Source organism: Pinus tabuliformis, chromosome 4_1 (assembly GCF_031772625.1).
Source record: "Pinus tabuliformis cultivar Carrire ecotype Pingquan chromosome 4_1, CPIR1, whole genome shotgun sequence".
Taxonomy (NCBI): Eukaryota; Viridiplantae; Streptophyta; class Pinopsida; order Pinales; family Pinaceae; genus Pinus; species Pinus tabuliformis.
The window spans coordinates 502568444-502585124 of record NC_142303.1 but is presented as its reverse complement, the minus strand read 5'-3'; positions in this window follow the sequence as shown (position 1 = coordinate 502585124).

Here is a 16681-nt window from a genome sequence, read left to right as displayed (position 1 = left end):
TAATTTTCTCATAAAAAGTCAAAAAGTAAATAATTTTACCATTTCAGAGCTCTAAATGTGCATTTTCCCCAAATCTCCTGGACAAAATTTTGACAAAAGTCGTGAACAAATCCTCATAAGCCTTTTTATCATTGAGGCCTCTAATTTATTAATTTTCCTTCATTTTCTCTTCAATTTTCTTCTCATGCAAATTTGTGACCTTTCACCTTCATTTTCTCCCATTTTCAATTATTTTCATAAATAAAATTCCAATTTCCCTAGCCATAATAAACTGAAAGTGACGCCCACTAGGATGTTTTTCTCACCATTCAGCTTGGAATACATGTCCCATGATCTTGGTCTTATATTTTTTTAACATGGAAATTCAACCAGGGGCTGTTACAATTAGGTGACGTTCTTTTTAATCAACACATACTTTGGTTCTGAAATCTAAGGTCTTGGGTTCTAAATAAGTCACTTTTAAGAGAGATGGACTATATATGGCTTACTAGACCATGAGACAAGCCCTCTAGAAGGCTTTCTTTTCTAGTTGTGAGATACATCCTTGAATAAAAAGTTGTGTTCAATAAGGAAGAGTTTCCAGCCCCTGTCCCCTCCCCTCCCCTGCCAATAACCCAAGAACAAACTTTAGGGCCACAATCCAGGGGCTTAGGCTTTATATTTTTTTTTTTGCGATTACATGATAATTATAGTGCCTCAACTACAACAAAAGTACCTCTTGAAGGAAAAATTTCCTCATGTGTGGGATACACACTTCATTATGAGGCTTTGCACATCAAGAATGTGTATTTCGGCTTATGATATGTTTTAGGGAAAAATATATTGGCTCCAAACTTAACAAAACCACTTTCAAGTCACGCGGGCCATCATATTGAGAACCAAACCTTGACATTAGCTGTTTGAAAGGAATGTTTTTCCCATGAGTCGGATAAGCACCCAATTTTGAGCTTTGGTATACTAGGGAATCATTTCCTTACTTAATATAATCTTTAGGGTCAAAATCCAAAGGACTTATAAGGTATATGGACCATGAATATGGACTCAAGCCATGAGATAGACCCTTAATAGAGTCCTTGGAAGGAGTGGATATATATAAATTCTAAGATAATTTGATGGATTAAGAAAGGGTATCCTCACTGAAGACATACTTTAAGGCCAAATGTTAGGGGCTTGGGCCCTAAAACAATTATTTCTAAGTTACATGAGACTTGCACATTACCCCAAACCATGAGACATGCCCTTTGTATGGAATATTTGGCTAGGAGTGGTATGCATTCTTAATTGAAAGGTTTTGCACAATGGAGAAGGATTGATCCTTGACAAAGACACAATTTAAGGATAAAATCCCAAGGCTTAGGCCTTAAAAAAGTCGCTTATAATGCATATGGACCATGAACATGGCCAAAACCATAAGATAGGTCCTCCAAATGAAATATTGGCCTATGTATGAGATATGGTATTGGTTTAAGAATTGAACACACCATTAAAAAAAAAAAAACCTTCTCTGTGAAAACTTGCTTTAGAGTTAGATTCAAATAGCTTAAATCATGTATAACCTATTCCTAAATAGCATCACTTATCTATAAAACTCCAAAACAATATTAAAATTTGATATTCATTATAATGTGCCAAATAAAAATTCATAATACTAAAATATTTTCAATATATATCTATATATATATATATATATATATATATATATATATATATAAAATAATATTTAATAATTACTATTGAAATATATATTTAAATCCAAATTTAAATATTCAAAATCATATTCATACAATTTATTATCCTTGTCGTCCGGAGTGGATAAACACAATTGATATTGTCTTGAATTTAAATTAGTTTTACCGTTGACTAAAAATTAAATTATTTTATCTAAAGTTAACAATTACAAAGCAATTCAAATTATTTTTAAAAATATTATTAGTTGGATAAACACAATTGATATTGCTTTGAATTTAAATTAGTTTTACCGTTAACTAAAAATTAAATTATTTTATCTTAATGTTTTTTTTTTCTAGGCTAAGGCTAAACTAAGTACCCACAGGGAATTTAACCAGTGACCTATCGCAAGGAGTGCCTTAACAGCGCACCCATTCACCGTCAATCCAAAGCCCCGTGGGCTATTTTATCTTAATGTTAATATTGGCAAAGCAATTCAAATTATTTTTAAAAATATTATTAGCTTTACTGTTGACTAAAAATTAAATTATTTTATCTAAAGTTAATATTAGCAAAGCAATTCAAATTATTTTTAAAAATATTTTATTTTAATTATCATGGATTTGATTGGTTGTTATCTTGTTTATTTTATTGTATAATAATTATAATTTGTACTCTTCCCATGCCGAAGTGATGAACAACCTGACCACTTTGTACTGTGCAACCAGTGGTTGCTGACATACCAATACAATTGGGCAACTCCTATTTCCACCTCTATAGCATTATAAATGCCCTCTGACATGCGAGGGAAATAGTGCTCGCCCTCTCTTTCCACAGCGCGTGAACAAATGAATGGAGCGTGGAGAGAGAGGGCGAGCACTATTCCCCTAGCATATCAGAGGGCATTTATAATGCTATAGATGTGGAAATAGGAGTTGTCATACAATTGATTTAAGAAATAGTGCTCGCCCTCTCTCTCCACAGCACGTGAACAAATGAATGGAGCGTGGAGAGAGAGGGCGAGCACTATTCCCCTCGCATGTCAGAGGGCATTTATAATGCTATAGAGGTGGAAATAGGAGTTGTCATACAATTGATTTAATAATTATCTTTGTTAGCCTATTAAATGTATCCAAAGCATATGGATAAAGGTATTAAACTTTGATTTTATTTATTTTTAAATAATGATAATTAAAATTTCATTATATAAATGTTTTAATTTATATTTTATAAATAATAATTAAGAATTAATAATAACTATTTTCAATATTAATTAAGTAATTAAATTTTAATAAATTATTAAATAAATTAATTTAGTATAATTAAAAAAAATAAAAAATAAAAAAAAAAATCCTATAATTAAATACAAAATTATGTATTTTTCAATTTTAAAATAATAACTAAAACCATTTTTAATTAATTACTACAACTTATATATTTATGTATTGTTTTTCAATATAATGGAAGGTGGTGAAATATAATTTAAAGAGTTTTTTTCAATAAATATTATACATGGAATGTTTATGTATTGGACTTTTCATTAATTTTGGAAGAACCTTACATTAATCTTGATGTGGTGATTCTTCCTAACTTTTTATTTTTTCTATGCTTATAAGAAAAAAGAAATTATATATAAGAATTGAACAAATAATAGTATGTTGTAATAACTCATTTTTTTCACTTGAAGGTTTAACCTTTCTTTGTGGAGTGGTCTACAATTATCAGATTTAACTTTTTTTGTGAAGTGGTTTACAATTTTCAGGCGCGTTATCGATAATTTATTGATAAAAATTCAAAGGGTTGTATTTTTTTTTAGCAAATCCAAGGTTATTTGGTCATTAAAGTGTTTTTTTTTTAAAGAAGTGATGATTTTGTCTGGACGATAATTTTTTTTAGTTGGGTAAAAATAGATTCAACATCATCAAGAATCTGTGAGGCACTCACAATTAGTTTGACAACTGTAATTTGGATTTCCAAAAATTTAGTCAAAATCATGTCAGATTTTCCATTATTTTGTGAAAAAACATGACCTCCTTAAACTACTCATTTATATAAACTCCAACATAATACACATATGTTGAATGAGTAGCTTATATTTGAGCAAGATGGTTTGACCAATTGACATACACACATAACTATCTTAGTAATCCAAACTTTCAAATGGTGAAAAGGAAACCATGTATTCAATGGAATTGACCCATAAATAATTATTTGAGGCGTTGTCTAACTTATAGACAAAATAGCCTTTTTCCCCATCCGACCATACAATTCCAAATAAGAATGTGATTTTTGTTGTTGTTTAAAATGCATTTTTGAATGCATAAATGGATGCAACACGCTCCTAAAAAACCCTTTTGGCCCTCGAATAAACAAATTTTAACTCAATTTTCAATTTTCTTGGTAGAATTTTGGTAAAAACTAATTAGGAAAAACGTGGTGAAAAAGACCATTATATGTATAAGTTAGACTAAATCAATATTTGACACTAATATTTTTTAAATAAATTTAATAACTTAAAATGTATTGAAAATAAATTAAAATTTATAAAATATTTGTAATTATTTAACATTATGCGATAATGTAACAAGGGCTACATAGTAGCTAGTCCCTGCGATTTAGTTTAAATATAGCTAAATTAAAGTAAAAACCAATAAAAATACAAAGATTTAAAATTTTAAAATGTTATAATTAGATTAATTTTAAACTGTAATTAAATGCATTATTAAATTTTGTAAATTAACATATTTATATTTCATCATAGAAATAATTATTAATAGTTTACATTTGGCTTTTTATAGTGTGTGGATATGATTTTACGAAAATCTTATTATTAGACTTGGGTATAGAGGCCCTATCATAAATTTTCTATTATGCTTTGGTTTGTAAATATGAGAAATTTTATATATTTTTTTTGTAAGCTACAGAGTTACCATTTCTATTATATACATCGAAAATAGAGTATACATGCAAAGGCGATCTCAACCTGCCCTGAAGGGAAACCAGGTCTGTTGGTCCCTCAAAAATATTGTCTAGTTCGGTTTACTTATCTATCATCAAAACTTACATCTAACATAAGTCTTACAGTCTTTTATCTGCTATATATTCCTTACTGTTTATAATCAGAAACTTTAACCAGCTATCTTAGACAAAAGAACACTGCAGTTTATATCAGCATGCAAAACCAAAAAGAATAACTGAGCATACTCTTCAGTCTGCCTTGGTCTCTTGCTTGGGCTCCTCCTCTCGCTTCGCCTTTATCAGGTCCTTCAGCATACCTCTGATTTCTTCTAATTTGACGTCTTGGTTCCGGGTCATAAATTGCAGGCTGGTCATCTCTTTCTTCATGTCCGGCATCCCTTGGGAAATCTCTGTCATCTCAACAACAACTTGCTCCATGGCCCTGGCAAGCAGGTGCTTCATTACCCAGTACATATGAAGTGCTTGCTTGTACAGCGTAAGTCTCCCTCGCGTGTTCCCAGGGTCTGGTAGCAGGGTGTCCCATTCTTCCATTTCGGGGTCCGAGGGTTCTTCCAACACTCCTTTCTCCAGCGCATCGATGATTCTCCTAACGTCTGCGTTGGTTTCCTTACTATAGGCTGCCTCCGCTTCCTGAGCTGCCTGCCCGATTGAGCGTCGTCCCCTCCTCTGTTGTTCATAAACTGGAGTCTCCTTTCCAACACAGTTCTCCTGCCTCGTTCTCCTTCGCCCTCTGCGTCTTCCTCTTTTACTCGGCCTTCCCTTGCTGCTATTTCTATTGCTCTGCCCGACTTCAAAGGTTACTCTCACCCCGCCATTTGCCTTTCCTATCTCCATATCTTTATCTTCGGCGCTATCAGTCGCCACCTTTAGCTATTCCTACTCTCTCCCAGGATTCTTCCCTGCACCCTCCACCTCTTGCTTTACCCTTCTTCCTCCCTCCATCCTAATACTTATGCTGTGCCTGAGTCTTTGGTTTACGTCTCTCTGCCAGACCGATTCTTCCCTCCCTTCCTTCTTTGCCTTGCGTTTGTTTTTCATTCCGCCTGCGTTACTCCTTAAATGAATTTCGCCACCTAGCATCTGAGGCTGCAGATGATCGCCGCCGGGTCTTATTCCTGTTCTTGCCATAATTTGTTTCACTTCATTCCTTGGTATGCGCACTGCTCCACCGCCCTTCACCTCAGCTCGATTAATTATTGCCGTTCTGAATGACGTCTGGCAACCACCTTCCCATCCCATCAGTGCCCTGCAATATCCGTAGTTCACCACCCCGATCGAGGCATGAGAAAATTTATATTTATTCATATTACAAACATCTTATTATTTTGAATATCATTGCTTCATTATTGTGGTTAACTTCACACAAAAACCTAAGTGACCTCTTCCCTTTAAAAATATAATGTAAAAATAAAAATATATCTCTCACATACCATTAATAAATCTTTTTAAATTACATATGTGATTTTAAATTATATATGTAGCTTTAAATAATATATTTTTTATTAGATTATATTAATCATTAGCCATTTTTATAAATACAAAGATAAAACTATTATATTCTTTAGCAATAATTTTATCATTTTCCAAAAATAAGTTGTATCATAAATGTCTATCCTACACCTAGCAGGGGATCTCAATGTTACATTAAAAGCTGATGAAGTATGGGGTGATGGGAGGAGATTCGATCCTTTGGGAGAAAGGCTCAGAAAAGAGTCCTTTATCAGGAATCTGGTGGACATTCCGCAAAGGAAAAGAATGCCCACCTGGGACAACAAAAGACTGGGGACCGCCTTTATTGCGAAGAGGTTGGATCGCTTTGTGATCAAATCAGAAATTATTGAAGCTTGGGGTATGCCGATATCTTTCACGGGGGCTGACTATTCCTCTGACCACAGGCCCATTTATTTGGTATGGAAAGAAGTGACTCCCAGGTTTGGCTACTCTTTTAAGTTCAACAGAATTCATTTGGAGGACCAAGATTTTAATGAGGTCATCAGGAACAAATGGAAGGAAATTAAGGAATCGGATTCGGCCCTGTTCACCACATTCAGAGAAAAGATTCAGAGTCTAAAGGTGATATCGAAGGATTGGCAGATTCACAAGAAACTAAAAAACAGTCAGCAGTTGGCAGACATTAAAAGGAAGTTATACTCTGCTCTCAATTCAACCAGTGCAGATTGTATGTCTTTTGATAAAAGAGCCTATATTTCAGCATTAGAAAAAGAAAAACAAAAGATCTTGCAAGAGGAGGAAGCAACATGGCGCCTCAAGAGCAGGGCTCTTTGGCTTAGGGAGGGGGACCGAAACACCAAACATTTTCATAAAGCAGCAAACGCAAGGCGTAATATAAATTCTATTTGGCATATCAAAGATGAAAAGGGTGACTTTATATATTCTCAACAAGGCATCTCTGTGGAAGCGGTCAACTTCTTCCAGAGACAATACTCTCGGCGTCAGAACAATATATCAGACTCCCTATGGGCAGTGGATCTCATGCCAGTTATGTTCAACGAACAGGCAAATGATCATCTTTTCAGTCCTATAAAAGAGGAAGAGCTTCAAGCGGTTATAAAAGTTCTTAAGAAGGACAAAAGTCCCGGCCCTGATGGCTGGTCCATTGAATTTTTTTCTCATTTTTATGACTTATTTAAAGAAGATTTGCTTGGGATGGTTGAGGCCACAAGGAGATCTGGAAACATAAACAGCGCCATCACTGCCACGTTTATCGCTCTGATCCCAAAAAAAGATCGCTCCGAGTCTTTCAATGACTTCAGGCCGATTGCTTTATGTAATATCCTTTTTAAAATCATCTCCAAGATCATTGCAGAAAGGATGAAGCCGGTGTTAAATTTATATATTACAAATCATCAACATGCCTTTCTCAAGGACAGGAATATTCTGGATGCAGTGGCCATGACCCAGGAATGTCTTTTCTCAATCATTTCAAAAAACATTGATGCTGCCATTTTGAAGATTGATTTGACTAAAGCTTATGACTGCGTCGACTGGGGATTCCTCCGAATTCTGCTGGCAAAGATTGGCCTCAGATCGCCATGCATAAACTGGATCATGGCATGCGTTGAAAACGTCAAATATGTTGTAATTGTCAATGGCATTCCAACCAGCTTTTTCAAAGCTGAAAGAGGCCTCCGGCAAGGCTGCCCTTTATCGCCTCTATTATTCATTCTCGTGATGGACACTCTCAGCAATCAGATAAGGAAAGCGGTGACAGATCAGAGGTGCAGGCTGGTAAGAATATGCAAAGATATATCTTTATCTCACAACTTATTTGTCGATGACGTGCTCATCTTTGCCATGTTGTGTAGAGCTTCATGGGAGTGTTTGCAGGATATTCTCAACAGGTTCCAATCGGCATCTGGCCTAGTGATTAATAAGGCTAAATCAATGTTGTTCCACAACGATACTGATAATGCCACTGTTTTGTGGATCGCTGATTTATTTGGCATTCCACTGTCTTCTATAAGGAGTGGTTTCAAATATTTGGGCTTCTCACTGAAGGCAAAAGGATATGGTTCACGCGATTGGTCCTGGCTAACTGACAGATTTTTCAAAAAAATCTCTGTTTGGGAAGCGAGATTTCTATCTCTTGCCGGAAGACTCATTCTGGTTCAGTCAGTTTTAGCTCAATTATCAGTTTATTGGTCCCATCTGTTTCATCTTCCGGCCTCCATTATAAAAAAACTAGTTTCTATTGCGGGCAATTTTTTATGGGGAGGAAAATCATTTCAGTCTAAGATAAATCTTGTCAAAATGGATATCATTTCGAGGCCGAAGATTAATGGAGGCTGGGGTCTTATCAACCTGAAAATCTTTGGAAGGGCCTTACTGTGCAAATCGCTTTACAGGGGTATTTTTGGGGCCGAGCCATGGAGCAAGATTATCCAAAATCGATATTTGAAAGGACGCAGCCTGGAGTTCTGGTACCGGAGACCTTCTTTTGGTTTGAAATCGGGTTCGGCTATTTGGAATAGTTTCAGGAAAATTTTTCCTTTCTTCATTCAGAATCTCCGTTGGAGGCTGTATTCAGGATCCTCTATCTACATTGGCATTGACCCCATTGTCAATAATCTGGAGCTTCTGATCCCAAGAAGCCTTTCTCTCTTCCTCCAAGCAAAAGGTATATTCACTTGGGAAAAGCTGATTAAAGAATGGTCCTCCTCTTCTCCTGTTTGGATTGGCGTGGAGGAATTACCGCTTCCTCCTCATTTGAGACAGATTTGGGCCTCGGTGTCCCAGAACTTATCAAATACAGGTTTTCAGCGCATAGGCAACAAAGACAAATTGGTTTGGGCCATATCAAAATCAACTCAGCCAGTTAGGGTGAAGGACATCTACTCTGTCATGGTTGAAGGCCTTCCTGGGGCTGCGGATTCAAAATTTCCGATGTCTCTGTGGAAAGTGTCCTGCCCACTCAAATGCACTCTTTTTTCATGGCTGGTGTTCTCCAACAGGAACCTCTCCTGGGAGGTACTACAAAAGAAGGGATGGAATGGGCCAGGACGATGCTCCATGTGCCTCTCGGATCATGAAACCAATGTCCACATGTTCTTCCAATGTGCTCAGACACAGAAAATCTGGTATGAATTGTCTATATCCTTTTGTTTTCCTTACTGCATATTTGCTTCTGTACAGGAGGGCTACAGGTGGTGGAGTGAGCAATGCTTGTCCCTACGATCTATGTTTGTCACGATCATCTGGCTTTTATGGAAGTGGAGAAATAATTGTACTTTTCAAGATCTCAGAACTCCTCTTGCGTCTATTCTGCTGCGGATTACAGATTCCTCTGTCCCTCCTGATATGTAGGGATCTCTCTTCCAACTGTCTCTTGAGGTCCTCATTGTTGCTGCGCACCAATGTTTTTTATTGGAACAGAATTGAGGTCATCATTGCTGTTGCGCATCAATGTTTTCTTTGGATCTGCCTGATTTTGGAGCTCTCGCTCTATCTGGTGCTTTTGGTACACATGGTTCATATGGAGATTTCATAGTTTTTTTTGTCTCTTTCTGGTGTGAGATTATCCGCTCCACCCACCTGATCATCTGTAATCCTTGCCTCATACATGGGTTTTATCTGTTTTTGCTGTGGTCCAGGCAATACTGTTATGCTGTATACATGACTTTATATTTCCTGTAATATAATATATTTGGTTTTTTTCTTCTGAAAAAAAAAATGTATTTCTAGTTAATTAATAGAGGTAATGGGCACATTAATAAAGACAAAAAGTAATAACATGTTCAATTTGATAACCAATCAAATTGAACATAAATAAATTAAATGTGTAATGTTATATTATAAATTTTTTGAATTTACTCAAACCCAACAAAATAATATCATTTTGGAAAAAAAAAAATTATGCACATAATCAAAATTAGTTAAAATTAGTTAGCTAAACAGACACGGACATGAGAAAATTTGTCCAACAATATTTAATTCATTTGTAGATCCATTGATACAGATTAAGTACCATCCATGCGAATGCCAGCCACGTCATGGCGTGAGGGGTCCACACGTAACTGCCGTTGAACTGAGATTCCTCCATGGCTGCCTCGAAGTTGGTCGAAACAAAGGGGATTCTCAGCGTTCATTGAATGTGGACGCCTTTCCGTTTCTCTACTGTGGCCAATGGGTCACCTATATTTTCTGTCGTCCACCTATTTTGGGTTGGATTTTTTGATGATGGACAGAATTTAATGCAATTCAATGATTTTTCCGCCGGACGGTGGGGAGCCGGGGAGCATTTAGATTGTGCTGCAATGCAAAACGCGTCAATGAAAAGTCAGTTACAATTTGTTTGATTGCAAAATGCGTCGGTCAAAATCCACAACGTTTAGTTGGTCGCTGTAAGTTTCAGAAGAATATATATATATTTTGACATCGTTTCTCTCTTTACTAATATCCCTATTAATGAAGCGATGGAGGTTATTAATTGCCTAACAAATCCTGATACTACCAAGCCGGTAGGTCTATACCTCACCTCCACTTTTTTCAGTTTCCAAGGTGAATTCTATGAACAAACTTGTGGAGTAGGCATGGGTTCTCATCTCCTTTGAGTTGTCGCAAACCTGTTCATGGAAGATTTTGAATCTAGAGCGTTGGCTTCTGCCCCTCTTCGCCCAAAGCTTTGGAAGAGGTTTGTTGATGATACTTTCGTCAATTGGCCTCATGGTCGTGACCAATTAGATTCTTTCCTTTGACATCTTAAGAGTCAATCTGACTCCCCTAAGTTCACCATGGAGACGAAAGTCAATGATAGTCTCCCTTTCCTTGATGTTTTTATTTTGAAGAAAGGGGATGGTTCATTTTCTTTCCAAGTTTTTCATAAACAAACTCATATTGAGCAATACTGTCATGCAAGTTCTCATCATTATCCTGCTCAAAAGTTTGGTGTTCTTAACACTCTAGCTACCCTAGCTCTTAGGATTTCTGATGAGAATCACTTTGAAAAAGAAAAATCCCATCTCTTGGAAGTTTTTTCGAATAATGGCTATAATAGATGTCTAGGCCCCAGAACTTTCCATAAAGCAAGTATAGGACCCAGGGAAATGAAGGATCCTGATGATTTAGTTAGTTGTGTGCATCTCTCATTCATTCTAAGTACCATAGACAAGATTGCATGTATTATTAGAAAGAATAATTTCTTTATCACCACTTTCTTCGTGTTCCCCCCCTTGTTCTTCTAGGTTTTCCTTAGCTAGAATTTCAAAGCTATTTCTCCAAGCTTTCTTCCCCTGATTTAGTTGTTGTTGTATTCTATTAAGTCTTCCCCACGGAGTGGGTCTTACAAAGCCCTCTACATCCTTTTGATCTATCTCTTTGTTTTGTTCCTTCACATTTCTTAGGGGGCATTCCCTTATTAGGTGCCCATGCACATGGAACCTTCGACATTTGAAAGGGATTTGTTCATAGTCCACCGGTTGTAATCAAAACTTGTCTCGAAACTCTAGCTTGACTGTTTTAGGCAGGGCTCCAGAGACATCCATTTCTACACATATTTTTGCATATGTTGTGTAGCTGCCTTGTAACATTGCTTCTGAAATTTTAATAAATTTACCTAAAGAATCACCTATCAACTTTAAAGTTGTACATAGCCAATAGTCGAGGGGTAGAGAATACAACCTGACTCAAACTAGGACACATGTGAAGGTTTCCTTCTCTGGGGTAAATTTCTCCATCCATGGTCGCATGTATAAACCTGCTGAAACAAAGAAATATGGACCACCGTAAAAAAATATGTCTTTGTCTTCCATATTTGCAAATACCACTGTGAAGAAACCTTTTGACCCTAGATCTAGTTCTATTTCTCCCCTTGGTTCCAGTGATGTTTGATCCAATCACACAAAGCTTTTTCTGTGGGGCACAACCCCATAAATTTGCATATTAAACATATGACCTCATTCTTTCTTTGAAGGCTTGCACCTCAGGATCGATGACCAATGTCGTTGGGATTACCGCCATTTTTGGCTTACACGGTCCTGTAGATCCTTTGACGTTTTTTGTTGTTTTTGATCCGTTGGCTTTCCTTTTGGGCCCCTGTCTTCATTCGTTCTTTGTCCTTTCTCACCTACCTCTACCAATCCCTGAACCTTCTCTGATATACCCTCTGCAAGGCCATGTGCTTGAAGCCCATCCAGATCCCCTTCCGTTTGTCCATGACTACATTTCTATAAGAGGGAGCCTTGCTCCCTCCACCTCTCGAGGCCATTTGAATAAAACCCTAGTTATTGCTGCTTTGAAAATCACAAGATTTTTCTCCAAGAAATAATAATCTCTCCTACCATATCATTCAATTTTCATCATAAAAATTCACTCTAACTAGCTTATTAAACTCTAATTAATATTTTATATTTAAAAAATATAAATATTTCATCAAACATAATTGGAATATAATAAATTAACAAATTTGATAAATTTATAATGAGAATTCTTTGCTCTCAAACTTCCTATTCACAAGTTATACACACTTTGTTTTCCATATCTCTTACACATATAATCCTAACCCTCGCATGTGTAATCCTAACCCTCGCATGTGTAATCCTAACTCTCATTTTCAATGTTTAAGTAATCTATTTGATATTCGAAAATCTAATATTCTAACTTGTCCTTTAGAGACACTTAATATTTTACAAAGGAATTATAAATTAATTGTGAGAATTGAATGTGTGTGGTGATGAGATTATTACCATCTATTTAAATCAACTTTAATTTATTAGAGTTTAAAAAAAATAATGATTAGTTAATTTTTTTTACCATTTTATTTTTATAATTGAAAATATTGCATATAACTTTTTCTAACTCTTTTTTATTTTTATAATTAAGAAAAGTTATGAAGATCATTAATATTATAAATATGGTAAAATTGCACTGTAATAAATGTATAAGGAGAGCACATTCACAAAGTTCAAAAATTATTTCCTCCCATTTGATTTTAGGTGTTGTCTCATTATGAAGCTTAGGAGAGTTGTTTATTTAGTAGAAAATCTTTTTTCTTTAAGCCAGTCATAAAACAAAGATAGTTGTGAACTTATATCTATGATTTGATTCTTCATCTTGTCCAGATGATCAACCACATAAATTAGTTCAAAATAAGTCAACCTAATTCTTCTATTGTGATTTCTTCCAAAAATATTTATTATTAAAAAAATAACTAATAATTTATTCTTCCATCTATAAAAATTTATAGATTGGGAATTTACTTCATATCAACACTTAGAGTCCCTATTTCTTAAAAATAAATTATTCAATTTAAAAATAAAATTTCAAACACCAAAATATTTTGATGGAGAAAAGACGTGAATCATACCCTATCCGCATTTGAATTTTGTAGAGAAGGAGGCTTAAACCATGATTAAGGAATTTATCCCAACATGCTAAAATTTAGTGTTTGAAGCCAAATAAGGGCCAACAAAATAATCTAATAATTATCACAAAACTATGTGAGAATCATATCATGGCTAAAGAATCTTGCATTTATTCTTGGTTTTTGGCAGATGTTCCCTTTGCTTTTGTGCAACATATTTCATCATGGTTTTTGTTAGTTGTTCCCTTCTTATGTTGTAATAACTCATTTTTTTCACTCGAAGGTTTAACCTGGTTTACAATTTTCGGGCTTGTCATCGATAGCCCATCAATAAAAATTTAACGGGTTGTAGTTTTCGGCAAATCCAAAGTCATTTGGTCGTTAAAGTAAGGTAAGGTGTTGTCTAATGACATTAAAGTAAGGCGTTGTTTAACGAAGTGATTTTTTTTCAAGTGATTGAATTGTTTTTTTAATAGTAAAAATAAATTTAATATTAATTAAAAAAATTAGGTATTTAAAATTAGTTTGATAATTGTAATTTGGGTTTTCATCAGTTAAATTTTGTCTGAGATTTTCTATTATTTTCTGAAAAAACATCACCTCTTTAAACTACTCTTTTAAGTAAACTCCAATATAATACAAATATGTTGAATGAGTGGCTTATCTTTGAGCAAGATGGTTTGACCAATTGACATAAATACATCTCTCTTAATAATCCAAACTTTCAAATGGTGAAAATGAAACCATGTATTCAAGGGAATTGACCCATAAATAAATATTTGAGGTGTTGTTTAACTTTTTTTTCCAAAGAAAAAATCGAACTTTTTATATAATCGATAAAAAGCTAGAAGTATATGCAAAAGCATTCAGTTTGTTGTATGAGCAAGTCCTACAGCTACTCCAGAAAAGAGTCTACCTTCTCTGTACAAAAACTGGGTAGGAAAAGACTCTGGACACCTGGGTCAAAAGATTCATCACCCATTCCAGCTACTTTCTACAATCAACGCTTTTAAACCAAAAAAGACAATGTTCTAGGTCGTGTATCTATTCCTGGGTCTCCTCATTGAGGAAAACAACCCACATATGGAAACTAGATACCATGGAGATCAGAAAAAATAACCAACAGTTTGCCAAGAGACAAACTGTACATTCATCCAGTTTACATCAATTTTTATATATCATATGTAATATCAAAACAGAAAATAAAAGTAGAGACTAAACATAGGGAGGTTGATCCGACACACGGATCTGATCATGATCTTGTTCAGCTATTTTCCAACTGCCCATAATTTGTTGCAAACCATCTTTAGAAAGCCTGTTTGTTGCTTCATTTTGGTCCCTGTAAATATGGCCAATTGAAAAAACATTAAAAAAAAGTTTTAGATTCAAAATTTCTTCTAATAGTGGTCTCAGCATGTAATTTTGGCATCTACTTTGTCCATTAACCCATTTTACAACATTTACGGAGTCCCCAAAGATCTGAACTGTGAAGATGTTCCTGTGAATAAGCCAACAAAGAAGGAGCTTTAAAGCAAAAAGTTCAGCGAAATTGTTTTTTCCGGTGCCAAGGCCCACTGATGCTTTTAAAATATGGTTTTCATTTACATGTATGATCATCCCTGCTCCTGCTGAGTTAATCTGAGATGCCCTATCGAAGTAAGCCCATGGGATCCCTGCTTTGATTTGTTCTTCTCTGCTCTGTTTAGGATTCTTTGCCTCCTCTGATTCCGGGATATTGGATAGAATTGCAGTGCATTGGAGTGCAATAATTTCAGCCGGGGTTACTTTGTCTGTAAAAATACACTTGTTTCTTGCTATCCAAACGCCCCAACAAATGATGGGGGGTAGGTTCCGCAGGTGCCCTTCTGTATACTGCCTCCACCACTTTTCCCAAACCACGGATAAATTATCCCCTTCCCAACTTAACGGCTTTTGTAAAAGATTTTGCACCTCTCCCCATATTCTTTTGACAAAAGGACATTCTAAAAACAAATGATTGATGGTCTCAGAGTCAGCTATACATAAGGGGCATCTCCCCGGCCCTTGCTTATATCTGGACTGGAGAATGTCCCATGTTGGAATTTTCCTTTTTAGCGTACACCAGAAGAAAAGCCTGGCTTTTTTTGGGCATTTAAGTTTCCATAACAGTTTGGCCCACCATTCCGGTTCTTCCCATCCTTTTTTTGACATTAAGAATTTATAACCGCACTTTGGAGAATAAGCTCCAAATTTCGCATGAGCCCATACCAAAAGATCCGAGCTATCTTTCAGTCTTACATTTGATCTGGTTAGTTCCTGAATGAAAGCCTTCCACTCGTTCCACCAGTAAGGTCTGAGATCTAACTCTTCCCCTGTTTTCCATGCTTGCCCCCAGATTGTGGACTGGCCGATTTTCTCAACCTGATTCAGATAGAGGATGCCCTTTGATTCCAGATGTTTGATCAATCCTGGGGAGAGAGCGAACTGTCCATTACAACCGATCCACGGATCTTTCCCTATTCTCAGATTTTCACCATTTCCAACCTGCCATGCCAAACCTTGTTCAATAATTTTAAACGCCTCTGTAGTAGCTTTCCATACCACCAAAGAATTCCTTCCTTTCTTATTTGGGTTTCTGATCCATTCTTCCAGTGGGACAGGATCTACATATTTCCGTTTAACCACTCTCGTCCACAGAGGTGTTGTTTAACTTATAGATAAAATAATCGAACATACAATTTCAAGCAAGAATGTGATTTTTTTGTTTAAAATACATTTTTGAATGCATAAATGAATTCAACACCCTAAAAACCCTTAAGGCACTCAAATTCCACTTAAACAACATAATTTCAAGTTTTAAAAATGGTCAAATTCCACTTAAACAACATAATTTCAAGTTTTAAAAATTGTCAAATTTTAATTAAAAATATCCTGAAAAATACCCTTTCATCAATAAATTAAACTATGCGAATATTTGATATTGATAATTTTTTAATAAATTTAAAATATATTGAAAATAAATTAAAATTTATAAAATATTATTAAACATTATCCCATAAGATAATAATTAATCAAAATCAATCGACTAACCCAAATGGACACGGGAAAATTTGTCCAACCATATTTAGGCCGATAGGCCTTCCTTTGAAAGGGACTTTCGTCGTCCCTTTGTTTCTCAAATTGACACGTGGCGTCGGAAATATCGCGGGCATAACCGCAGAGTTCTGAAATATCCCG